The sequence below is a fragment of the Spermophilus citellus genome, assembly GCF_964194105.1.
Source record: "Spermophilus citellus genome assembly, chromosome: 10".
In the NCBI taxonomy this organism is placed as follows: domain Eukaryota; kingdom Metazoa; phylum Chordata; class Mammalia; order Rodentia; family Sciuridae; genus Spermophilus; species Spermophilus citellus.
Window position 1 is genome coordinate 49,362,415 of NC_138197.1, and position 27,699 is coordinate 49,390,113.

Sequence of the window (27,699 nt, forward strand, 5' to 3'; positions counted from 1 at the left end):
CAGACCTGACATCATAAGTAATTAATTTCTATATCACAAATGTTCTTCACTTATTATTCTTGTTTAAAAAAGTCAGATTCTAAGTTCAGGTCAGGTAGATAGTAGCATCATGTTAAATTGTGACGATATTTGAACAGCCAATTTAAATAAAAGAAAAAATAATTAAAATCCTTTTCTTTAAATAGTGTTTTGAAGACTATAAAAACATCTCACCAACTTTTAAGATATGGATCTTTTTCTAACTTTAAATATTATGCACTTCTACCACTTTCTGCCTCATTAAGACTTTCTAAAAAGGAAATTTAATCACTGGGAGTTCCTTTATTAAAAATAGTAAAGACAGTCTTGATCTTGTAAAACACTTCCTAAAGTGAGAAGCAAGTAGCAAAGTCTCACCCACAATCACCTGCTTCTTTATGCAAATCTCGAAGCCAGCTGCTTCTCATATCCACTAGGGGGATCATTACACAGTAAAAATAGATTGGTCTCTTTACAGGTGTTTTCTTGCTTTCTCACTTAATAGCACAAAAAAGAAAATTAGTTTTAAACAACAAAAAATGATTTCAACAGGAATAATGGTAAAATATTTTAAAATAATGAATACTGAAAATTTTTTTCATTTATTTTTAAAATCCACATTTGGAAACTAAGCCTAAACTCCACATTCTAATTTCTAAAATATAAAGGGAAAAGAAGAGTCCTTGAAAATATAAAAACAAATTCAAATATGCTATAGCCATGGACTGACTTTAATGATGATTTCATTAGTATTTTTCCTGATAATACATTGTTGGAATAATATTTGTTTCAGCATGTATTTTGTATACATATTCTGAATGTAGCAATGATATTTATATTTTTAAAAGCAATAAAAGTCATTTACTACATCCATTTGTGTTATGACCAATGGTCTTTCAACAGTTTTGTTCTATGGAATATTTAAGCAAGAATATAGAAAATTCTCTAAATTAACTGTCTTGCCCCATCATCTTGCCAATGCCAATAAAGCCAATGCCAAAAAAAAAAAAAAAACAAACAAAAAAACTTGTGACAAAGTTTGTCCCTGCTTTTAATGAAGCCCCAAAAGCTGCTGTTGTGAAAAGAAAATATTACAAAAGTCATAGAGGACAAGGCACAGTGATGCATGATGCATGCCAGTAATCTCAGTGACTAGGGAGGCTGACACAGGAGGATTGCAGGTTCAAAGACAGCCTCAGCAACAGCACGTGATGCTAGGCAACTCAGTGAGACCCTGTCTCTAAATAAAATACAAAATAGGGCTGGGGATGTGGCTCAGTGGTTGAGTGCCCCTGAGTTCAATTCCTAGTACCAAAAAAAAAAAAAAAAAAAATCATAGAGCTAACACCTTGATAGCCTAATAGTGATCTAGATTAAGAGCATATCTTATTTAGTTTTGTACAGTCAAGCTAGGTCTCCTATCAAGTGCCCATTAAATGTTTGATGAACAAATGAATGATTACCAGGAAAGATACAGGGACAATCATAGAATTCACTTTGGTCCAGACATATGGAGAAATGATGCATTTTCAAATATCTCCATTAAAAAAAAAATAAGAAATGATGTGTTGGTGAGCATTACCTTCCCAATTTAGATAATATGGATTTAAAGAATCCAGAGGACCTATTTTTTTTTAATAGAAGGCATTTTTTTTTTTAAAGAGAGAGTGAGAGAGGAGAGAGAGAGAGAGAATTTTTAATATTTATTTTTTAGTTCTCGGCGGACACAACATCTTTGTTGGTATGTGGTGCTGAGGATCGAACCCGGCCGCACGCATGCGAGACGAGCGCGCTACCGCTTGAGCCACATCCCCAGCCCCTGGAGGACCTATTTTTGAAATTTTATACTAGGCTTGGGTTTTTCAACCTCAGCATTAACAGTTTGAGTCAGATAAGTCTTTATTGTGTGAGACTGTGACGCACATTGTAAGAAAAATAGACACATCCCTGACCTTTGCTAACTAGATGCCAACAGCATCATCCAATTGGTAGAAGCAAAAACAAATGTCTCCAGACATTGCAAATGTCCCCTGGGATGGGGGTGGGGATTACCCCCAGTTGAGAACACTGCTCTAAGAAAACCACGTTTCTAAACTTGATTCACCCAGAGAGATCTGGGGAGGAGGGGGGAATCCTTTATGGAATATTTTAAACATTAGATAACATATCAAAGGGTAGAGTTTATACTTGTGCTGCAAGAAATAAAGAGGGGACACAATGTGTTCTGTGAGAAATGTATTAAACTATCGACACTGCCACATCTTGATTTTACCCAGTCTGACCCTATGCATGCATTAGTTGCACTAATAACATCATCAAAAATTATTAATTTGTTATTTCAACATATAACAAATTTTCATTTGTCATTGACAAATCTGTTATCTGTCTAGGTTAGCTCAAAACCAATGCTTATCAGATCCTTATCTTTTAAAGTTGGAAATGTTAATTATTCAGATTTTAGGCTGCCTTGTAATATCTACTGATTCTTAAAACTTTTATATTCCTCATGTGCAAACCACAAAGCTTTTTCAAAAGCTTTTCTTTTTTTTTTTTTATTGGTTGTTCACAACATTACAAAGCTCTTGACATATCTTATCTCGCGCTTGGTCGAAGAGGACGACCTTCCCCGATAGAGGAGGACCGGTCTTCTGTCAAGGGTATAGGAGTAGCTGCACTCCCCTGCTAGAACCTCCAAACAAGCTCTCAAGCTTTTCTTCTTGAATTTTCAAATCTGGGGGTGGGGTGGGGGAATTTCCATTAAACCTTGTAATTCTTCTTAATGGTAATTCTTCAGATATGTGATGACTCATGAGACCCCAGAAACTTTCTTTCCTCTTTATTAATTATAACTTCAATCATTACCCATAAATTATTTTTTTCGTGGCTTTTAATTATTTTATGTTAATACATTCTAGGTATCTTCTAGTCTCTGTACATCCTTTCTTAAGGGAAGAATCCCTATTTGGTTCAGGTTTGGTGAAGGGTCTTAACATCACTGGCAAGAAATTAACAGTTCTGTTTTTCCTTTCATGTAAAATGAAGCTGAGATTATCAATCATCACAGGGAATAAGGAACCACCATAAAATATTAAAACTATCTTTACTATGGCTTAACAGCCCAATGTGTACAAAAATTCCAAGATGCTTAAGTGGTTTTGCTATGGAATGGATTTACAGATGGTAGACTACTAACACTGGAAGAATTGATAATCTCAAAAATCAGAGTCTGACAAACAACAACCTGTATGCCTAATCTAATCTGTCATCTATATTTGTAAATAAAGTTTTATTGAAACACACCCATGTTTATTCACTTACTATTATCTATGGATGCTTTCATGCTATATGAGCAAGGCTAAACCATTTGCAACAGAGATAGTCTAGCCTTCAAAACCTAAAACATTTCCTCCCTGCCCTTTACAGAAAAGGTTGCTGACTGTTATTGGAGAACATCCAAGTATGCATCAACTAGAGAACATGTAGATGGAATGTCATTGATTTACACTCACATGCAGGGATATGGAATACTTCAAGGGACTTATTTCTGAATCACTGCTTTTATGTAGAAAGAATCAGTGGAAAGAACTTTGTTCAAGGGTTCTCCCCCACCCCCTCAATATTTGTAAGTTTGTTCTCAGTTTCCTTATGAAGACTGAAAAGCATAAAAAAATTAAATCTTATAATTTATATTACTGATCTCCTACCTTTTCAGACCAAAAGACCCATTTTTTAAATAAAGATTTTTATTATCCCATTACTATTCTGAAATGAAAGTCATAAATAATGTAAATTACTCAGATCCTGATTTCAACAAAATCAATATAATGTCCTAGCTGCAATACAAAGGAGAAAATAAAAGAGAGCAATCTATAATGAAATGTATTTGAATATTTAAATGTTCAAGTTGTCTTCGCTGGAATTAAAGTGATCAAGTCCAACACTTGGAAATATATATAGAATCACCAAAACTCCAGAGCACAAAGAGAAGACTGATATAATTGGGTTGTTATTTGGTAATCAAGAAATAAGTGGCATTTTGAAATGGTAAACAACCCTTGGTAAAGTGCAGAACAAAATGAAATACACACTGTGTTGTACCATTTTTCTTGCATTTCTGAACAAACTAATGCATGTTAATGTGTATAAAAATACTTTGTTTTAATATGTAATACCAAAGGCCTTTGGTTCAAATAATGAACATTATACAATTTTTATTATTATACTGTGAAACCCAGGATTTATGGCTTTAAATTGTGGATATTCTTCTTCAATCTATCACAGATACCATTGTTATAACAACAAATAAAAGGAGAAGGAAAGAAAAATACACAACAGTGATGGTGACTTAATGGTCACTCAACAGGACCTTTTAACAGATTTTATATACAAGGAAAGACTTTAGAACAAATAATTCTCTCTCTCTCTCTCTCTCTCTCTCTCTCTCTCTCACACACACACACACACACACACACACACAACTGTAGGGGATGCAGCTGGAACTTGAATCTTATAGAATATTCAAGATTTGGAAATGCTCGCTAATTTGGAGAGCAAGAAATAAGAGAGAAAACTTGACAACTTACAGAATCAAATCCCCACTTCACCACTGCATGCATATTAACTGGAATTCAGCAATCCAAAAAATACCCACACACAAAAAAATATGAGGAGTTTTGCTAATGATATTGGCAACCCACACTCCCCCCCCCAAAAAAAAAAACACAGTCTCTTTTTTCAAGGGTTGAGACATTATAGAATTATAGGGAACCATCCAATTCATCCTTCCCTTGAATGAAGCTTGCCCATTGAACAAACTCTGGCCAGATGTGTGGACCTCAGTCTTGACAATTTTATCTAGGCAATCTAGAATCACCAAACATTGGTGGAAATTTTGCATCATGACAAGGAGTTACTAAAATTTTTTAAAACATCTGAAAGAAACACATTATTCATGGAAGAGAAATTTTTAACAAATTTCAAATAAATATCTTTAGAGAAACGTGAAAAGATATTGAATTTATAAAATAAGAACCTATGAAAAATTAAGTATTGAAGAAGAAAATGTACTTAAAATTAAAAATGGATGGGATGAAAGCTTTTTTTAACTTCAAAGATAAGCTTGGAGATTGTATTAAAACAACAGATGGAATGTATAAGATAAAAGCTATAAAGGATCCATACAAAAAGTTTAATATCTAAAAAGAGAGAATTGTATTTACTAGAGTAAGCACTATGCCAGAGAATTTGAAAAAAAATTAAAGATGCCAAAAGCAAGTAACAAAAATAAGCAAATAAGAAGATAATTATAAATTCCATCATAGAAACCAAAGTGCTACTCAAAAAGGACATACAATCATAATTCACTGTTAGATATGTGGTCACATATTGCATGGTCAAAGCAATGTAAACACTGTTTACTGATCTTCATTTTCAGGATCAACCTACAGATAAATATTTGGCGGTCTAGTTATATTTTCAGAACCCCATTATGTTTTCAGAATAGAATGCAAATATTATTATGTTTGACATTGTCAACATAAAAGTATGAATGGCAAAAATTGGGAAGTGGGAAGGTAGATAGCCAAAGAAAAGAACAGAGATGTAGTATCTACTCAAAAAATGAAAAATAAGAATGGACATTAATTGTGCTATTAATTAAAGGAATAAGTAGATTCCATCATTTTAAAGAACCAACAAAGAAATAAGGATGTTAGAGAGAACTCAATCTTCTGTTTCAGCAGGGATGCAATAGTGCCTAAATTTGATAAATCGAGGACCTGGGGCATATGCATAGGCATTTTCACATGTATTTGGCAAAGACTTTTCACATATATTTGGCATGAATTTGATTGGCAATCTCGTGAAGCCTCTGGAAATGTCCTCAAAATAATGTTTTAAATGTATAAAACATACTGTGATGAATTACAGATGAAATTAATTACATTGAAACATAAAAATATTAAACAAATGTTTGATATAATATGCATTATTTAATGTTTGAAATCTTGTATGTATATTATGCTAATATTTTAAATGCTTTACTCAAAAATTTTAAAAGTCCAGATGTTATGCAACATATGCAGGAGTATATGTGTCTATCTACAGGTAAACATATATGTATATGTGTGAATGTTTTGTTTATGATATAGTAATACAATATTAAACTCCAGGCCCTACATTTTTCCAAACCCTATTTAATTATCTAAAAGTTTTTAAAAAAATTCAGCAAAGCAAAGGCAACAATTAAGAGTGAAGAGACAATCCACTAATTGGAAGAAAATATTTGCAAACCATCCATCTGACAAGAAGCTAATATACAAAACATTTAAGGACTCAAACAACTCTACAGGGGAAAAAACAAATTACCCTATTAAAAATGAGCAAAGGATCAGAATTGACTTTAAAAAGAGAGATGAATTACTAACAGATACATTTTTTAAATGTTCAAAATGTACATGAGATAGTACCTCACAAAATACTATCAAAAGGACAAATGACAAGAATTAGACAGGATATGGGAACCCTGGTACACTGTTGTGGGAGTATAATTAGTTCAGATAGTTTAGAAAATAGTGTGTAGGTTCCTCACAAAACCAAAAATAGAAACATCAGCAACCCCACTTCTGGTTATGTATCCAAAGTATTGAAATCAGTTTGGGAAAGGGATAGCTACACTCCCATGGTCATTTCCATATTATTCACAATAGCCAGAATATGTAAGTGTCCATCAACTGATTGATGGATAAAGAAAAGGTGGTTTGCCAGATAGAGCATTAATGTCCAGGATATATAAAGAACTTAAAAAGTTAGCACCAAAAAGAAACAAGTAACCCAGTCAATAAATGGGTAAAGAAACTGAACAGACACTTCACAGAAGATATACAATTGTTTAACAATATATTAATAAAATATTCAACATCTCTAGGAATTAGAGAAATGCAAATTAAAACTATACTGAGATTTCATCTCATTTCCAGTAAGAATGACAATTATAAAGAATACAAGTAACAATAAATGTTGGCGAGAATGTGGGGGAAACCTACACTCATACGTTGCTGATAAAACTACAAATTGGTGCAACCATCTGGAAAGCAGTGTGGAGATTCCTCAGAAAACTTAGAATGGAACCATCATTTGATCCAGTTATCCCACTCTTCAGCATATACCCAAAGGGCTTAAAAATCAGCATATTGTAATGAGGTGGCCTGATGTGGTCACATCAATGTTCATAGTAGCTCAATTCACAATAGCTTAGCTATGAAACCATCCTGTGTGCCTTTCAACAGATGAATGAATAAAGAAAATGTGGTATATATACACAATGGGATATTAACCATAAAGAAAAATGAAATCATGGCATTTGCCAGTAAATGGATGGAACTGAAAAATATGCAAAGTGAAATAAGCCAATCCCAAACAACCAAAAGACAAATGTTCTCTCTGATATGTGGAGGCTAACACACAATAAGGGGGCAGGTGTTAGAGAAGAATAGAAGTACTTTGGATTAGACAATGGGGAATGAAGGGAATGGAGGGTGATGGGAATAGAAAAGACAGTAGAATTAATCTGATATTACTTTCCTATGTTTTTGTATAATTTCATGACCAGTGTAACTCCACATCACCTACGACCAAAAGAATGGGAAGTAATACTCCATGTATTTATAATATGTCAAAACACATTCTACTGTCATAACTAAAAAGAACTAATAAGAACAAATAAAAACAATTAAAAATAATTAAAAAGAACAAATAAAAACAATTTTAAAATATTGTCCAAAAAAAAGGTGGTTTACATACACAATGGCATAGAAGATAGTCTTTAAAAAAGAAGAAATTCTGTTATATGTGACAACATGGATGTATCTGAAGAATAGTATCCTAAGTGAAATAACCTAAGCATACAAACAACAAATACTATATGATTTCACTTACATGTGAAATCTAAAATGTTTACCTTATAGAAAGAGAGTAGAAAGAAGGTTACCAGGGGCTGTGATTATGGTAAAGAAAGTGAAAATGGAAGGTGTTAACCAAAGGATATAAAATTTTATTCAGATGTCAAGAATTAAATTTTAGTGATCTATTGTACCACCTGGTGATCTTATTTAATAATTGTGTATATTTTAATATTGCTAAATAAAGATATTTTTAAGATCCTCATCACAAAAAATAAGTTGGTACATTAATCAGCTTTATAGAATTTTTGTACAATTATAAAAACATCATATTGTGCCTCATAAACATACACAATTATTATTTGTCATTTAAAACTAATTTTTTAAAAACCAAATGCAAAATTTCCAGGCCCTTACCTTGAAAGTGTTTTCACAGATAGTTCTCAATGCCTCAGTCATAGACAAGAAAATACTAATGGACATTAAACATCTTGATATCAGAACAATGAGATTCCTTCACATGATTATAGATCTTGGGAAAAAAAATTAGAAAAACTCTATTCACCAGTAATTAAAATTACAAAATATATGGGGCAGGAAAATTCATCTGCAGAAGAAAGCAGAAATCATGGTCTTGGTCAAACTTGACCTTAGGTAAAATAGAATCTAACTGACTTTTCTTGTTCCTTCATAAAGCATCTACAGTATCAAGGAGGAAAGCTTGACAGGAGAGCATTGGAATACCCACACCCAGTTACTGTGATGGGCATTTGGCAGATTGCATGAGGATGACGTTAACTCACACAACTGTGTTCCTGTGAAGACTAGTAATAGCTGAAATTGTGCATGTGAAGGTTCTCTGTAGAGAAAAAAACACAATGGGGAATATTGGAGAGTTTGTTCTCACTTATAAGATGTATTCATGATGTGTCTTTAGTCATGTCTCTTAACCTTTTGGACCTGTTTTCTTGTGCCAAAAAAAATTGAAATTATTCAGTAATATTTAGCCACATTCACTTCTAAAAACTGACTTTATTCAATGATTCAAGTTTAAATTGGTGTTTTGTTATTAACACTAGACTCTAAGAAACATTAGGTTGTTAGAAGGAATATTTCTACAGGAACGATGAGGTCAACTGGGACAATTTTGGGAAACTTCCTGTGGGTGATTAATATTATGTATAACAAAGGACATAAAATCCCTTAGTCTTCATAAGTGAATAAAACGTTAAATAGAGGTTTCTCATTTCATAAACATATTTTGCATTATTAGAACTATTTATGATCAAGAATTGTGAGAAATCATCAAAAAATTAAGAGATATTATATTGTGTACATTTTAAACATGACCAGATGAATCACACATTAGGTGAAGCTTTAATTTTCAAATCATATAGAATGAATGCAGAAATTAAAAAATACCTTTGAACTTGACAGAATCATATCTTAAATGTAATGATATAAAACCATAATTTAGAGTATTTAATAATATACTCCACTCAATTTATCCTGATTTTACACTCTAATAGGGAATAAGATATTGAAGAATATTGGAAATAAATAAATTACTTTCAAATATGAACAATTACTTCAGTGAATTTTAAGAACCTATTTTCCATTTTATGTATTATTAAAGAATACAGTATAAATAAAAAAGGGTTCAGAAAATAATGCACAGCTCAATGTCTGTGGCAATTAAACATATCTGTGAAATCCTATACACCAATCAAGAAATAAAGCATTACCAGCACCCAAAAGACCCTTTGCACTTCTTCCCTTCCAGGGTAACAACTATCTTTATAAATAGCATAAATCAGCCTTGTAGTTAATGTGCTTTCTGTAAGTGAACTCACACAATAATCAACAGTCCCCCTTATCCACAGGGGAAATGTTCCAAGACGCCCAGGGGATGCCTGAATCCATGGATACTACCAAATCCTACATATAGTATGATTTTTCTATATGTAAATGCCTATGATACAGTTTAATTTATAAGCCAGGCACAGAAAGAGATTAACAATAATTCCTAATGAAAGACTTAGACATAATAATTTCATTATTATAGTAATAGGCTGCAATAAAAGTTAGGAATGCACTCACTTATGCACTCTCCCAAAATATCGTAATGTAGTTACCCTTCTTTGTTGACCATGGGTAGGCAAAATGACAGAAAGAGAACCTAAGGCTAAGGGGGCTTATTGTATATTTTTTTGTTGTTGTTGGCTCACAGACTAAGCCCTTTTCTTCTGAAATTCCTATATAGTTGTGTACAGTTATAAATAACACATTTTTATTGCTGTATAGTTTTCCATTTTAAGAATGAACTACAGTTAATTTACGCATTCCATATTTTCTGGGCATTTGCGTAGTTTCTCAATTTGCTCTATATACGCAATGATATTCTGAACATTCTAGTACATATCTTTCAGTGAACATATGTATGTATTTCTGTTGGATACACACTCAGAAGTGGAACTGGAGTTACAGATAGAGATTCATATGTTCAATTTTAGTAGATATTGCTAAACAGTTTCCTAAGTGGATTTGCCAATTTACATTCTCACCAGCTGTGTATTAGAGTTCCAGTTTCTCCATATCCTCACCATACTATATATTTACTGTTTAATAGTCCTCTCCCTTTTAATTCACTAAACATTCACTGAGAACTTGCTAAATAAATCACTTTGTATTGATCATCTTTTATAGACATAAATAGCAAAGATTCATAAAACAAAATGCTTTTATTATCCAAAATACATTTTGAAACTCTTCTTTTGCAACTACTCAACTTTCCATCACCGAGATGACAAAAGGCAAAATGGTCATATTTGGAAGAAAAAGGAGGATATAGTTACACAGTATGATATGGCCTTCAAAAGTAAAGGCTTCAACATCCACTTATTATTCTAGGCAACCAACCTATCAGACATATTATTATCAAATAAAGAGATAATATAAAGAAGAGCAATAAAAATACAACATATCTGTAACTTTTCCTTATGGCAGATGACTTAAATGGATGCTCCAAAGACCTGATCTGACTCAGAGTTATGTTTTATATGGTCTCCCTTGGGGTTATATTGTGCTTTTTGAATAAACATTTAAAAATCAGTGAACAGCCTGACTTCTGGCTCGTCTTGAAAAAGTTTAAGGCTGGGCAGTAATGAACCTAACACATGAGAAAAAATTAACAGCTATCTCTGGTTGAAACGGGTGCTTTCCAGATTCCCTTGTTCTGTAGAATCCCCTACCTCTATTGTCCCTAAAGTGAGATCTGGCACCAGAGCTGAAACAAGTACCAACTAGGCAAATTTGGGGATAGGTGAATTCTTATACTAAGATCAATTCACTCTTTGCATTACAATCCTCACTCTGGGGTTTAAATACTTTTTTAAAAGACACTTCATGTGTGACATCAACATTTTATAGCAAGCCACCAAAGAGTTAGAGAATCTCCCGATTATAGATAGGCTTTTAAAGTGACTTACTACAAATCATAACAGATCAATGAGTGTACAGTAATGTGGCAGGGACCTCTGGGCCAAGCAAGACACAGGAGCTGGGGTTCAGAGGGTCTCCCTTAGATGGAAGTCTCTCCTTCTCTTTTAAGAGTTATAAAACTCTAAATTGCTAAACAGCACATCACGAGTGTCTGTGAAGATCAAGATCTGGCTCATTAAGAAGAGGAAGGTTATGATTCAGGATAGACTGCCATTATAGATTAAAGCATATTGTCACCTCAAGCAGTGTCCCTCAGGGGACATTACAGAAGTGAACTATGAGATCAAAACATTTAAAGATAAACTATATCCTATAAATACACCAGAAGTACAGCAAATAAGATATTAAGTTATTTAATAAAACAGATGTAGCTCCACTGACTATTTAATTCATAATTTAAGCTACAATATCCTCTGGAATGTGTCAGTGAGGTGAACTATTATATTTTCTTTTTTCTTATTTCAATTTCTTGCTTGAAAAAAGAGTTTCTTAATAGCAATTCCTATAAGTGAATTAGAGGTCAGCAGAACTCAACTACAGAAAAAGTGTTTGAAGGACACAATGTGATGTTAACTTGAAGTAATGTGATATTTACTTAAGGAGCTGAGAAACTGCTCTTGGGCTGCTGTGAAGCCATTAGAGGCAAGTTCAATGTCAGCGAAGGTCAAGGTTAAACATAAATTTCACCAACAAAAGCTAAAACAGATTTGACCAATAAGTTTGAGTTAAAATCATTACAAGAGAGACAAGAAAAGCCATGGCCAGGTTCCCCTCTGACTATATCTCAGCTGGCTTCACCCAGATGGAAAAAAAAAAAATGACTGTTACATACATCACCTTCAGAACAACTTGGATAGAACCCATTTCTTCGCAGGCACTAGCATATGGATGGGTGTTTCTTTTGTTTCTTTGTTGAAAAGAAGTACTGGGACAGAAAGAACTCTATCCATGAATGCTAAGTAATCTTTTTAAAATGGTAACTTACTCAAAATAGCAGACAACACTACAAAACATGTCATTAGAACTCAGAAGTAGTTATAGCCAGAAAATCATTATTTTTTCATTTTAAGTTCTTTGAATTACACTGAATATGGAGACTAACTAGCAACATTAAAAAGCCCTTTCTCTCTAAATTATCTACAGGAAAAGTTTTATAGAAGAGTAACTTTCACTTGGGTCTTCCCTAACACTTTGCATTGATTCAAACTTACTTTGGGGGCATCCTTTGTCACTCAACCATTATGTGGTTGAAATTTGAATAATCATATAATTTATCTAAGAGAATCATAAAGAAGGTGAATATGATACTATACGTTGTAGAGTTTACCTCCGAAGCATTATAAATTGTTGTAAGATAAACACCTTTCTTCGTTTTCTTTGCCCCAATTCTCAGGTTCCATCAGGGGTTGATTATAAATCATTTGCCATAAATACCATCAGGCATATTCCAAAACAGAGAAGAAGTTATAATTGCATGTGCCAAAACAAACTGACCATCTTCATTGACATAGAGAACATGAAAATGTTCTCTGGGACATATCCTCCCTACACTGAGGACCAGGGTTATCCAGGGTGCTCCAGCTGGGTGGTCCCATTTTCTCTCGGTTCTTCCAGCTGTTCCATGCTAAGTTCATGAATCTCACCTTTCCCAGAGAGTATGGTACCATCCTTCTTGTGATAAAAGTTGATAAATGGTTATATTGATTTTTAAAATGCAGTAAAATGGCTGGTAAAGCACTTGTGTAGAAGTTCGTTTTGGAAAGAAATCTAGAATAGTTATAGGTTCATGTTAAACACAGTATGCTATTTTTCTTCATTTAATTAAAAAAAATAACTATTGTCCCTTGATCCACCTACTGCCGCCATCCACTTTGTGCTTATACTTTCCCTCCAACTTAATAAATAGTCTTTCATTATGTATCCACTTACCAGCACTTTGTTCTTATTGGCTAATGCAGGTTTTAAAGTAAGATAAAAGTCTTTTGCTTTGCACCCCTTGAATATAAATTATTTGGAAATCAGAATCACATGATGCAGACAACAGGTCTCTCCTAACAGCAGCCAGGGAACACATGGCACATGTTTTCCTGACAAACCATTCACTGATTAGCTCACAGAAGAGGTTAAAAAAAAAAAAAAGTCAACTCTTCGGACAGTTCAGTAATTCTTATAGCAAAACAACAATCTGAAAGTACAGGCTTCATTGAAAGTAGCATGCATTCAAATTACCTTCCATTATACAAGTGGTTTTCCATTAATCACTTGTGGAACAGGACCAGAAAGAGAAAAGAAAAAGAATTTTGGATGGATCCTTAGGTCTACAGAATGATACAAATTTGGTCAAGAATCATTAACTTAGAAAAGAAGAAGAATTAGAGTCCAGTTAGCTACATTCACCACTGGTCTCCATTGGAGACTAATGGAATAATTGGAATAAAATATTTCTTAAAGATAGCTACCATACTTCATAAATCTAAAAGGGGTTATTCAGCCCTTATTATAATTTAGTCATTCAGCATATAAGGAATGAAGAATAACCATAAAATACATGATAGTAGTTTTTATGACACATATTCAGACACACTCTTGTAAAATAGGGTTTTGTTTTCCTCCAGATTCCATTCTGAATAATGCAGTGATATCATAGATTTCCCCAAACTCTGAGCACAAAGAGAATCTCTGTGAAAGTAAGATGAGAGACATTTTCTGATGATTATAAATATAGTTAATTTTTCTAAAAGAGAATCATGAATTACATTAAATTTAGACTATTAATCCTGGGTCAAAAATACATAAAAACCCTTATTTTAATGCAAATACAATTACCCATTGTAAAATTTGTTTTTATGGATTTATTACATGACCTAAAGTTTCTCTTAAGGACGAATCTCAGAACAATATCCCAAAGGATATAAAGACCATGAAGACATAAAACACAGACACTATTAGGAAACTCTAGCTGAGAGCTTGCTCCTCACTTCCTGTCTTTTTATTACCATTTCTCTTTCCCCCAATACCAATAACTCCTACTTATTATCCCCATTTCCTTTCTTTTTTTTTTCCTTCTGGAACAGCATGGGGTATAAAGTAGTTATTCAGCAAACAGTTACTGAGCAATCAGGACACCCTAATCCTTACAGGGTACTATTTCTTCCCCCCTTTTGCATCCCAACACTCTTCCACCATGTTCTCTGAGTAGTAACAAAAAGAAAATTCAAGAAACATATTAACATGGTATGATGGTTAGATGGATATGTTCATATTAAAATAATTTACATTTTCAATGCATATATTTACGCTCTCTTTCCTTCAGTATTTAAACTAGTTGAAGTCTCTTTCATCTTAAAACCATAAAAGAAAAAAAAATGTTTTGCCTAGCATCATTTTACCTCCTGAGAGAGATAGGTCTGGAACTTTGTTTGAAATTTCCTTTCTTTTCTTCTTTTTTTTTGCCCTGTATATAACATTCTTATTTCTCCACAATCATTCTTCCAAGGCAGCTGATGCTAGGCCTCCAATAATCAACACACCACTGAATCCAAGGGGTAATTTCAGATCTACATCTTCAGTAGTATAGTCTCTTCTTTCCTTATGTATGCCTATAGATTGAACGTGTCTCCCAAAGCTGAGTGTTGGAAACTTAATCCCCAAAGCAAAAGTGTTGAGAGGTGGAATCCTTAAGAGCTTGTGCCATAAGGACCCTGCCCTCATGAATAGGTTGGTGCCATTATCATGAGCAGGATCCTGATAAAAGGGTAAGGTTTTTTTTCCCTTCTCTCTGTTGAACTTGCCCTTCCACTTTCTACCATGGGATGAAACAGTAAGAAGGTCCTTGCCATATGAGAGTCCCTAACCTTGCAATTTCCCAGTCTCTAGAATATTAAAAACAAACAAACAAAAAAAACTTTATAAATTATATAGCTTCAGGCATTCTGATTGTAGCATAAAATATAAGACATACCACACACTCTATTCTCTGACCTTTCAGGAGATTCCATTATACAGTTTCTCTTTTTTTTATTTGTTTTTTTTTATTAGTTGTTCAAAACATTACAAAGCTCTTGACATATCATATTTCATACATTTGATTCAAACAGATTATGAAGAACCTACTCCAAAGTGCTCTCCTCCAGTTTTCACTATAAACCCCTTTTTCTCCTCAGCACATGCCTGGATGTTGATGTCCCTTAGGGTTATGTCCCAGGCTCTCTTTCAATTCCCTACATAATCATTCACTCCCACACTTTAAATTATCACCTACATGCCAATGACTTCCAAATCTCTATCTCCTTCCTGGACTCTTAGGACATGTCCCAAAGCCAACTTAATCCGAATATCTACTCAACATCTCCATGAGAAGCCTTTTAGGAAATATTAAATTGCTGTGCTCAACATTCTCTGTTTCAGTTTGGATACCATAAAGCATGCTGCTGCTCAAGGCAAAAGCCAAGAAGTCAACTCTACTCCCCTCCTCACTCTACGCTGTCCTCCACCTGACTATAAATAGCATTGCTCTAGAGCGTCTCCATGATTAACAGGTTTACTATGACATTTAATATGACACCTTTCTGCATCTCCACAACACCATCCTATTCAGCCTATTTGCATCTTTTTTTTTTTTTGTATGACAAAATCTGTTTAAGAAACAGTTATGATTTGGATGTGAGGTATCCCCCAACCACTTCAGTTACCACTCAGTTAATCCCTATCAGGAGATTAAATCACTGATTGGGTGAAAACTCTTACGACCCTATCATTTCTGCTCTGAACCTTCTTGCATGTGTGGCTGGAGGAGGTAGGAATTGGGACATGGCTTTGGTGTAAATATTTGTATCTGGAGAATGGAGTCTCTCTCTCTGCTTCTTGATCACTGTGATTTGAGCTGCTTCCCTTTGCCGCACACTCCACCAAGATGTTCAGCCTCATCTTGAGCCCCCAGAAGTGGAGAGAACTTTCTATGGACTAAGACCTCTGAAGCTGTGGGTCCTCAAATAAACCTTTCTCCTCTACAATTGTACTGGTCAGGTCCTTTAGCCACAGAAGTGAAAAAGCTGACTGAAACAGAAATATTATTTTGTTAATGCAAATCTATCAGTGTTATTTCCTAGCTAAATACCTTCTTTGGCTTTTTTTCTGACAAGACTCCATACCAGTTATCCCCTAATCTAGCTGTAAGTAACTCCTCACCTTGTCAGTATACTTCTGTCTCTTTTGTTCTCTGTACACCAGCATACTGCTCTCTCTGCAGTCACAGTACATCATGGCTGACCCTTATCTCACACCCACCAAACCAACTGCTTCCTCCAAGGAATTCTTTCTTTTCCTGGCATTTTTCACTTAACTACATGCTGCTTCAGATCAATCTTAAAAGGCTTCTCAGAATGCCTTCCTTAAAGTGAGCTCAATAAATCAGTTTTATGGTTATATGTTTAAGTATTTATGGTTGGTATATGCAAATATATTTAATATAAGATTGCAAATTATAAATAAACAGAATATTTTCAAATAAAGACTAAATAATAAATAAAACAAGTTAGTTGTTTGTGTAGCTCATTACCTTCTTAATGCCAGCAGGTCACTGCTTTGTCACTTATTAAATTTGTCCTGTTAGTCATTTGATAAATATCTTCTAAGAAAAAAATCTGTGCCAGTTACTGTGCTAAATATTAACAGGACACTCATTGAAACAGGAATCGACCTTTGCTTTTCTCTCATGAAAGTGGCAATATGGTGGGGGAGATGAACACAAGGATGTCAAATTCTACAGTTTTTGTAAGCATGTACAGGAAACAAACATGATGAAATGCTAGTGATAGAGGTCAAGGGTCTATTTAGATAGGTTATGAGGAAGACCTCTCTAAACTTGATCTTCTAGCAGAGGTTAAAGAAGCCAGGCAAGATGGGTAAGTGTGGAGGAGGGGTAGTTCCACTCACTAGGAACAATGTGGAGGTCCTGATTTGGGAGCAACGTTTAGTATATTCCCCAAACTAAATCAAAGAATGATTTCACCTTCATAAGCAGGGAATTAATGGCTCAAGTTGAAAGTACAAAGGTAAGAAGCCATATTCTGCAGGACCTTGTTGGTCATGGAAAAAAAAACTGGATTTAATTCCAGGTACAATGAGATACTATATGGTGGGTATTTGGAACAGGGGAATAATGTGATATGATTATAATATGATCTTAATTAATAATTAATCAGATTGCTATATAAGGAACAGATTGTCAGGGTGAGGGCAAGGGGTTTTAGGTAAAGTGACCAGTTTGGAAACTCACTTGAGTCTGGAGGAAAAATGATGGTGGACTAGGAAGGTAGCAATGGAGAAAGCATATACCAGGAAAGCTTCAAGATATAATATGCAAATGAAAACATTGGGATTTGCTAATAGACTTAAACACAATTATGCATATTTACAAGAACATCTGACTACTATTAATCTATACAAACATTCAGTCATGACTTAACTTCACATTGTGATTATAATGGGTATAATCAGTTGGATGGATGATACTAATTTAAAGCAAAGAATAATTTAGAGAAAATATTAAAAATACATCCATAATGAAGGTTCTTTTGAAGAAATCTTAAACACCTTTTCAGTTGAATAAACCCTTTATAGTCATTAGCAAAATACTGAAAAGTTTAGTCTCTATCTGTTAAAAAGAAGATCAGTAAAATGGGAACATTATTTTGTCATGGCTAACACTCCTTCTACAAATTTTGGAGAGGGATGCTGTGAACTCTGTTAACAGCACTTTCATTGTCCATCATGATATCCCATACCCTTTCTGATACAATTACCCCTTGTCCTTCAGTGGTGCTTCTCTCTCAAACTTTTATATTGGCTCATGGCCTATGCCTAGCTCTGTCCCCAATCTCACTGGCCTTGACAAAACTGTGTAGGGATGGATGAGCATGTAACCAAATCAGTCCTTCTCTGAACTTCTTTTTTAACCCTACTGGTAGGTGGTTATCTATTCCCAGTGTACAACCAAGGCTATCAACATAGAAAAAGCCTGGGTTTAGCTAGATCCCTAGATAATAAATCAGAGCAGAGTGAACCAGAAGATAATAGAAAAGAAGAAGAGTGAAGAGAGATCCTGAAACCACACTTGTTTAAACCAATATGGGTTGAATTTATCTTGCTATAACTAAAGGTCTTAACATACAAAAAATGAGATAAGTTTAATAGAATCTAAAAGAGATTTTGATAAACATCTTAAAGGTTAAAATTGAAAAATATAAAGGTGGAAAAGACAACATTAGAGTTTTAGATTTTTCTTCATTTGTGTTAGAATATAATTCTATGTACTCCATCTGTAAATAGTTCTAACATGGCCACTGGTAAAAATTCAAACTAAAAATCAGTATGTGTGTTTTTGTGTGTGAATACATGTTTGCGTGAGCATATTTACGATCATATGATCTATATATTTAATAAATTTGGAAGGTTACTGAAGAAATTGTTGATGATGGTTACCACTGAGAAATGCTAGAAAACAAAGGAATAGGAAGGAGCAGAAATATGGGATCTGCTAGAATTATAACCAAGAAGCAGAAAAGACAGATCTGAAATAGCATATTTGGAAGGAATGGAACAAAGATATGTGTGCGTGTATAAATACATTCAGATCTTTCAATAACATGATTATATTAGGTTCTTCTGAAGAAAGCTAAGCATTCAAGTGTGAATGTTGGGGCCTCTATATTTTCTAAACATCTATTTAGCTCCAGTGAGTAAGAAACAGAAATGTCGGGAGAAAATAAGAAAAGTTATGAACAATCTACTTCTTGGGGTAAGACAGAGAAAGCAGGCCACATAAAATCATATATTGTAAAGATCTCATGTAAGTCTAGCTCTGATCTAATCTTCAGGAGACTGAAATTTTGAACTTCTAACTTATTCACATATATGAATCCATGTATGTGGCATGTATTAATAAACCTTATAGCAATAATAAATAAACCATGGCAATTAATAAACCTTAGTTAAGAGTAGACTGCTTGGAAGAGCAGCAAAAGACAGGCATGTTTGGTCTTCCCTAAACTAATAATTATGGAAATCAGGGACAAGGAGAAAAAGGAAAAGAAAACCATCACCTTAAAGTAGAACAGAAAGGAGGCAGGGCTACCACTATCCCAGGATTCCACAGTGCTGACCCAGGCTGCCTCCTTCTCACCATTTGATGCTCCATTTAATGTGGACCTTCTCCTCTTCCCAGCCTGCTCTATGGGAAAGCTGACCCTGCCTTTCTTCAGCTACCTCCTAAACTTCAAAGATAACCAAATGAACATATTCAACTCTCATTTCTATCCCAAATGCCAGCTTCAAGCTTTCATCTGGAAGTGTCTCTCTAGGTGAACCAAACCACTAACATCTAACATATTTATAAGTGACTTGTTATTCTCCATCTCTCAGACTTGTACTGTCTTCTGATTCCCAGTTAAAGGGAATTATCTAATTATCTAAATTAGAAATCTCTGGATTTCCTTCAAAACCTCATGATACAAGGTTCAACTCCAGTGATAGTTCATCTGAAACATTTATCATCCTCCTCAGGAATTAATCTATCTGGTACATCTATGATATAGTATTGTGTAAATGGCTTTACTCTAGCATTTATAATACATGTGGCAGGGTTTAGTTTTGTGACATTGATTGACATTAAAACTGGGAATTCCTAGAAGGGAAGATATATCTGCTGGATTTTTCAAAAAAACATAAACTAGTATTACATTTATAAATAAAAGCTCAATTATTAATCATTAAATTTATTTATACCACTTGATTCCATTTCACAAAGAATAACCCATTTGGAATTGCAATTGCATTACTACACCAACATTTTAAACACACAGCATTAACTTTACATATATTTACAATCTCACTGTAAGAATATGCAAAAGATGAAAATGTACGGCAGAAGTGAATATCAGGTGGATGATTTTAGCTCTGCAGCTGCTATTATTTATATTTCAAGAATTTTGAACTATGTGAGTCATGGCACATAGTATAAATTCATGTGATTGCCATGTGTAGGATTTGTGAGAAAAAGAAGAAAGTGGTACACATCTGTGTTATTAAAACAGTGTCTAGGTTTAAAATAAGTACTTTCAGACTTCACAGGTTCACTGGGCACAAATCTGCTACCTCCATATTTTGTCTACACTGACTAGATTTCCTGTGCTTCTTCTTTGTTGTTTTTCCTCTCATGTCAGAAGCTAATTCAGACTTGCTCAAGTCGTTTAGCACCAGGAACATGACCACATCTTTTCACTTCATTGATAACTTAAAAGAGATTTTGTTTGCTCTGTTATCCTATCAAGTTCCCCTTCAAGGCTCTCTTCAACACCCAGGGTCAAGTAAAAAGTGAAGAATAAGAAGAAGTGGAAAAAATGTTCAATTCAGTTACATTCAATAAACATGCATGTACCCAGTACTCTGCTCTGAGATAGGATACAGAATGATAGATTTGAACAGCACCCATCATTACCAAGTAACCTTCAAGATATACAAATTATAATACTTGGGATTCCATTTGTTAAACTTCCTAAATTTACCATGTGTGCTGAGGGTGCAATAGTCAGTAAGTAAATCCTTAATTCATAGAACCAAGTTTTCTAAGAGGGGTTACTTACTTTTCTTAAAGGGGATTTAATGTTGTTGTTGTTGTTGTTGTTTTTACAAAAAACAAAGCAATTTAAGAAAACTAACACTTTAGAAATATAAATAATAATATGCATGAATTTTTCACTTTGATTTTATGTCCTGCTATATAAATTAAATAAGTAAATAATTATAATGATAATTTTAATATTTATTTAAGTTTAATAATTTAAATGTCATCAGTGTGCATAGGAAGTGGGAAAAACAAGGAACAGACAACTGAGGCTTTTAAAAGTTGAATTACTCACAAGGGGGAGGGAAAGGGGAAATACTGGGAATGATATTGGCCAAATTATATTGTTCTATTGTGTGCATGTATGAATACATAACAACAAATCCCACCATTATGTAAAACTATAATGCACCAATTAAAAATATGGCAAAAAGTTGAGTTACTCAGAAAAAGAAGGAAACTGCAGTAGAAATAGTCAAACACTTGGGCTGAAAAGGTAAGTAGCTTTAGGAAAACCAATTGATTGAGGAACAATTATTAAAGACAGTATTTTGAAATGCCCTCCAAGATCAAAACTGTTTCTAAATATTCTAATTCTACTTCTAAAATCAAATGAGCAAAGCCAACAATGCCAACATAATCATGGCCACACAATGCTGCTAAAGGATTCATGAACTACATTCTAGATCCTAACACTCACAAAAATTGGTTAAGACACAATAAAGGGGCAGGATAGAGAAAAACAAAATAATAGGCCCTTGTGAGGGTTTACACAAGTACCTCAGGATTGCCTTTTCCTGGACACAACAACGCCTAGATAGGGCAGAGAGGTGAGAGGGAAATGGAGGGGGCAGGGGATTAGCAAGGATGGTGGCATGTGATAGACATCATCATTCAAAGTAAATGTATGAAGACACGAATTGGTGTCTACATACTTCATATACAACCAGAGATATGAAAAATTGTGCTGTATACCTGTAATAAGAATTATAATGCATTTAGTTGTCATTTATTTTAAAAAAAAAGTAAAAAAAAAAAAAAAAAAAAGAATTACCCACACTAATGGAGGTCCATAGCATCTGGGGACCAGGATCTTATGCGAACAATAACATCAACTTAGCACTTTGATTCTTTTTTTTTTTTTTTTTAAAGGAGAAGCACAGGGAACTCCTGTTCCAGAGGCTGTCATTCTGCCCATCAACAGAATTTTTTAATATTTATTTTTAGTTCTCGGCGGACACAACATCCTTGTTGGTATGTGGTGCTGAGGATCGAACCCGGGCCGCACGCATGCCAGGCGAGTGCGCTACCACTTGAGCCACATCCCCAGCCCCAGCACTTTGATTCTTAAAGACAAAATAATATACCACCTGATTCCACAAACGTTAATGTTTAGTATTTCCGATACTGCCATAAAAAGCAAAAATGGAAAACACTGGTGGGGGCAGTGGCTTCCTGGTTGGCTTTAATAAGAAGGAAAATCAACTGCAGAAATGCAAAAAGTTACTGATGAGTTTCTGAGTCTTGCTACTGTGAGCAAGTAGATCATTCAGTCCCTGTCACTCCCTGGAGAAAGTCAGAAGCACAGTTTTAAAAAGTCATAGAGGAAAGGCTAGGGTGGCTTCCTCTCATCCAAAGGTAATCACTTTATGAACTGTGCTACTGGCGCTGGCGCCTCACCTAGATGTCCAAATAATCTGGAACAACCTCTACATTTAAGACAGATAAAGACGAGATGACTATGGTGTGAAATCAGAGGGGGTGAGGAACTGCCTTCCCCTTTTAAGAGCAGCGTCAATTAAACCCAGGGGAGGCGGGAACAGTTTACTAGTTAATTAGTCAGGGGATGTGGTTCTTTCATGTGTAATTCAGAACAGGAACACCTGGTGTGCGGCTCTTCAAAGCAAGGGGGGGGGGGCAGGGAAGCCAAACAATGCAAGAGAGGTCACCACAGAAAGCAACAGCACAAGAACAAAAACTGTTTCTCTGTGACCTTCACCCTGCTGTAAATAAAATGAGATTCCCGAGGGTCCACTCCCCCATTGGTCCTGGGAGAACAAACAGCTTCTGGCCCTCTCAGGGAGTTCTAAAAAGACATGGTGTTAACTAATTGTTTTATAACCCAATTAAAAAGAAAACAGAGAGCCAGAGAAATGCAAATAGGGATATAATGATTATAATCACATTCTGATATATAGCACACAGCAAAAATATTGACATGCTGCTTCTCGGCTGTGTGACCAGAGCTGCCCAGGTAACTAGGGCACAAAATTAGGAAGTGAGGCGTCTACTTTAGGACAAATTACCTTGTTCTATTGAATCCGAAATTGAGCAGTTTTTAATGGAACACCTCTCCTTGTGAATTCTAAAACGGTGAGGTCATTTTTTTTTTTTTTTTGGATTGTTGCTTCTAAACATTCTGGTTGTAGACAGGTTGATAAATGCAGGTGAAGAAACATTAATGTTTAAATTGAGCCAAACTATATATGATTTCAGCTGAGGTATTCATTTAAAGAAAGAATAATAAATTTTTAGGGGTTTTATTAGTGGGTTCATTCAAAAGGAATGAGGGAAAGTATCTGCTGGAAAGGGTGGAATCCGGTACCTTTAAAAAACCATTGCCGGGAGAAACTGAAACACCGAACACCATACCTGAAGACATCATGAGAAAGCCTGCCATAAAAAGTCTTAACTTAATTTTAAAGATTGCAGGTTCAGAAGAAAATGGCTTGATATTTTAAGCATTGATCATACTTGTCTCTGGTCTAGGGAATCCTTGCATAAAAGCAGTCTTATAACACTGTGTGTGTGTGTGTGTGTGTGTGTTCTGTGGATTTATTTGTACAGTGAGTGTGTGTGTGCACACACAAAGAATAAGGGGGAAGAAAAACAGGCTTCTGATCCATTAAGCCAAAGGCATTGAAGAAGATAGGGAGGTGGACAAGAAAGTGAAGGAATTGTGAAAATGTTCTTAGCACATCTCTACAGCTCTCTATCTATATTAAGAAGGAACAATGAGCCCGAGATGGGAAGTTGAATAAAAACCACAGAATTATCTGGTAGCACAAGGGGGAAAAAAAGCCAGCCAAAGGAAAAGTAAAAATAAGTGAAGATTATTTACAAGGGACTTATAGTTTTATGAAGATTCACTTTAAAACGCTGAGCATAAGAATAGAATTCTCCCAACCACTCAAAATTAATATCTTCAGCATTGAGCTATGTAAGTAACAATTTAAAAAGTATCTTTCTCTGTGTTTCTTTTCAATCTTTTTTTTTTTTTAATTTAGTATGCTATTTCGCTTTATTGCTGAGGCTGGCACTGAACTCCTTGGGCTTGAGCAATCCTCCTGCCTCAGCCTACCAAGTAGCTGGAACTGCAGTCATGTGCCACCGTACCTGCTCTGTATGTTTCAGAATTCAGCCATTTATTGGTAAAAGTTAAAATCTGTTCTAGACAGAAAGAAGGAAAATCAATTCAGATCAACAAGAAGAAAAAGTAGTCATGATCAGGCTGGGAGGACAGACACAGAAAGCCCAATTTAAAAAATCAGAAAATATGGTCCTCCAAGGCCACGCAGCAGTTGCAGAAAGCCATAAGGACTCCCTCAGTTTTACCAATATCACTCCAGATCTGCTTTGCTATTTTCATTTGTAAGTGGGAATATCCACTTGCTGTTAACTGCCTGTGTTAGCTTTCTGTTGCTATAATGAAATACCTGAGAAAATCAACTTATAAATAGAAAATGTTTATCTTGCCTTACAATTTTGAATGTTTCTTTCAGTCCTGAATAGGTTGTCCCCATGCTTTGGGCCTGGGTAGGAGGACATTAGGGTAGGAGGACATGGTGGAATATAACCACTTGCATCAGAAGCCAGGAAGCAAAGAGAGAAAAAGGAAGGAACCAGCTTTCTACAATCTCCTTCAAGGGCACAGTGACACAGGACCTCCTACCAGGCCCAACTTCCTACAGATTCCAGTACTTCTCAATAGTGCCATGCTGAAGACTAAGCCTTTAACACACCCACCTTTGTGGAACATTCAACTTCAAAAAAGTTACTCTCTCCTAAGTCTTGTCATGAGAATCCATGGTTCCTCGGAAGTCCCTCCCCCACTACATGTCATTAAGCTGGATTTTGCCAGATGACAGCCTTGTTCCTGGCAGTCTTTGGCTGATGAGGTTTTTATACATTCAGTAAATAATCATTGAGCATCTACTATGTGGAATGCACTGGTGTTCTGTGAAAGATAAGTGAAAATAAGTTGTATTCCTTGCAATCCTAAGGTCCTACTATCTTAAGAGAAATGGATGGATATATAAATGACGTAAATGAATGCTGAATATAATAATTGCAATAGGTATAAACAAAGTACTCTGGAGGTTCAGAGGACAGAGATGTGGCTAGAAAGATGGGAATGCTTAGAAGGAAGTAATTTGTGAATGAGATTCCTAAAAGAGATTCCAGGTCTGGAAGCAGGCTGTCCAAGTACAGAGATGCCTAGGAACCAAGATGTAGATGGTGGGAAGGAGCGCAAGCCTTCAGGGAACTGTGCCACCAAGTGCACCCCTGAAATGACTGGGAAGCCAGCCTGAACTCAGAGACCTCATGGATGTGCTTCACCTGGTGGATGATACAGTACCACTAAGGTATAGAACAAGGAAATAGCTCCATGAGACCTATCCTGTAGGACAATTTCTCCCATAATGATATGGAGACTAGCAAGAGGCAGGGTGTTTTAAATACCCCCATGGGAGTTTACTGGAGTTTGAAAAAAGGTGGTGAAAACAAGAATGAAATGAACCTAAGAGACTCTAAAGGCAAAACAGCAGGAAATGATGATGAAGAGGACAAGTGGAGCCAGAGACAGGAGCCAGAGGCAAAGATACACAGTCCAGCAGCCAAGAGGCCTCATGACAGGTGGGGGATGGGAAGGGAGGCTTAGATTAACATTCTATTGCCATCCAATCCACAGCAGTCCAAATTCCTGCTCTGTCTCTGTTCAGCTTTTAACAGTTACCCTGGAGTTAGAATTATGTCTCCAAGTAAAGGAAGCGAATATTTCATGGTGAATGCTGGATTTAGGTACTACTTTCTGTAACTATGCAAAGTTGGCCATTGTTTAACCTCTCTAACCCTGAAAGTCCTCCTTTGTGCAAAGGGCATTGTAACAGCACCTGCCTCATAATAGTAATCTGATGACAAGGTTAAATACCTGAGCACATTCAGCACTTGGTGGAGTGATATTGTTCAGGTGGAATTCAGACCTTGTGTCTGGGTGGGTGGAGGCAGGGAGGGCTGTCATGACAGACCAGGGATCTTTCTGGCCCTCTCCAAACTTTACCTGAGAGAGAGAAGACTTTTTCATACTTTGAATTAAAAAAAAAAGTTGCTTTAACATCATATTCCCCATTTGGAAAGGGGGAAAGGGCACTTGCTTGTACTTCAAAAGTCGTTTGGGATTTATTTTTCTTTTGTTTTTAAACGTGTATGCTCTCTGATACATTTGGACTCAATTGAGGATCTTTGTTACTCTAGCACAAATAAATTAGAGTTTTAATATGTTTGCTATAGGATAGAAATCCATTTAGACCTTACCTAAAATTTTACACTTTACTCCAAAAATAGCATTCATTCTTGAACAGAGCTAATAAAGGTCTGGAACTTAAAAGTATCTCAGTCTTAAAAGAACATATCCCAACAATGAAATGCACTATTTATATTTCAAAGTGATTTTCCAGTTTTCAAAACCTAACTTCTCTTTAGAGGTTTTCAGTACATAGAAAAACAGTCAATTTATTAAATAAACACCAATATAAATACAGTCATTATTAATAATCATAGGTGGCATATGTAGTCTAGTAAAGAAAATAATAGACCTATGCTGGGCACATTCTCCACTGAGACTCTGCAGTACCTGGTAGTGAGGGGGTATGATGAGGGTGGAAGGGCTCCAAGAGTGTGAATCGACCTCCTTGCATTGAATTGTGAACTCTGTTCACAGATTTCTAACTTCATCTTTACAACATTGGTCTTGACAGACTTATCTTAGTTAAGTTTCTGATTCACAAATATTGTTTTCTTGATCTTACTTCACAATGAGTGAGACTACGTGAGACCTTCAACATAAGAATGAGCAGAAAGATGTATAAAGTTCAAAGTGGTTGGCCTTCGCCAGGATCACCATGATGTTTGTGCCTCTCAACTAGATATGGTCAGATCTACCACCCATCACTGAGATGTAACACCTCCTGGAATCAAATGGGGTGGTGCACTGTTTGGCAGTTTGGGATGAAAGGTAAAGGAGCTGGCAACCAACCAAACCAGCAAGGAATGTGTGCATAGTGGAATGCAATCACCCAGTTAGAGGTTTGGCAGCACTCTAGCCTTAACAAAGGAAAGGTAAATTTCTACTTTGGAGGTCCCTAATAGGTAGAACTTTATTTTGCATTTCATTCTCAAATATAGCCCTTTAGTTAAATTTGCTACTTAAAATAGTATCAGCGTCCGTTTTAGTGCCCCAACTCAGAAACAGAGACCTGCTCACTTGATCATCAGCTGTTTATCCTTGTGTTCTATTGCAAAAGGATTGGAGCAAAAAAAGAAAGTATGCTTGCTTTTGACAATTGAGTTTTTCTCATGTTCATCTGCTAACACTTTCTT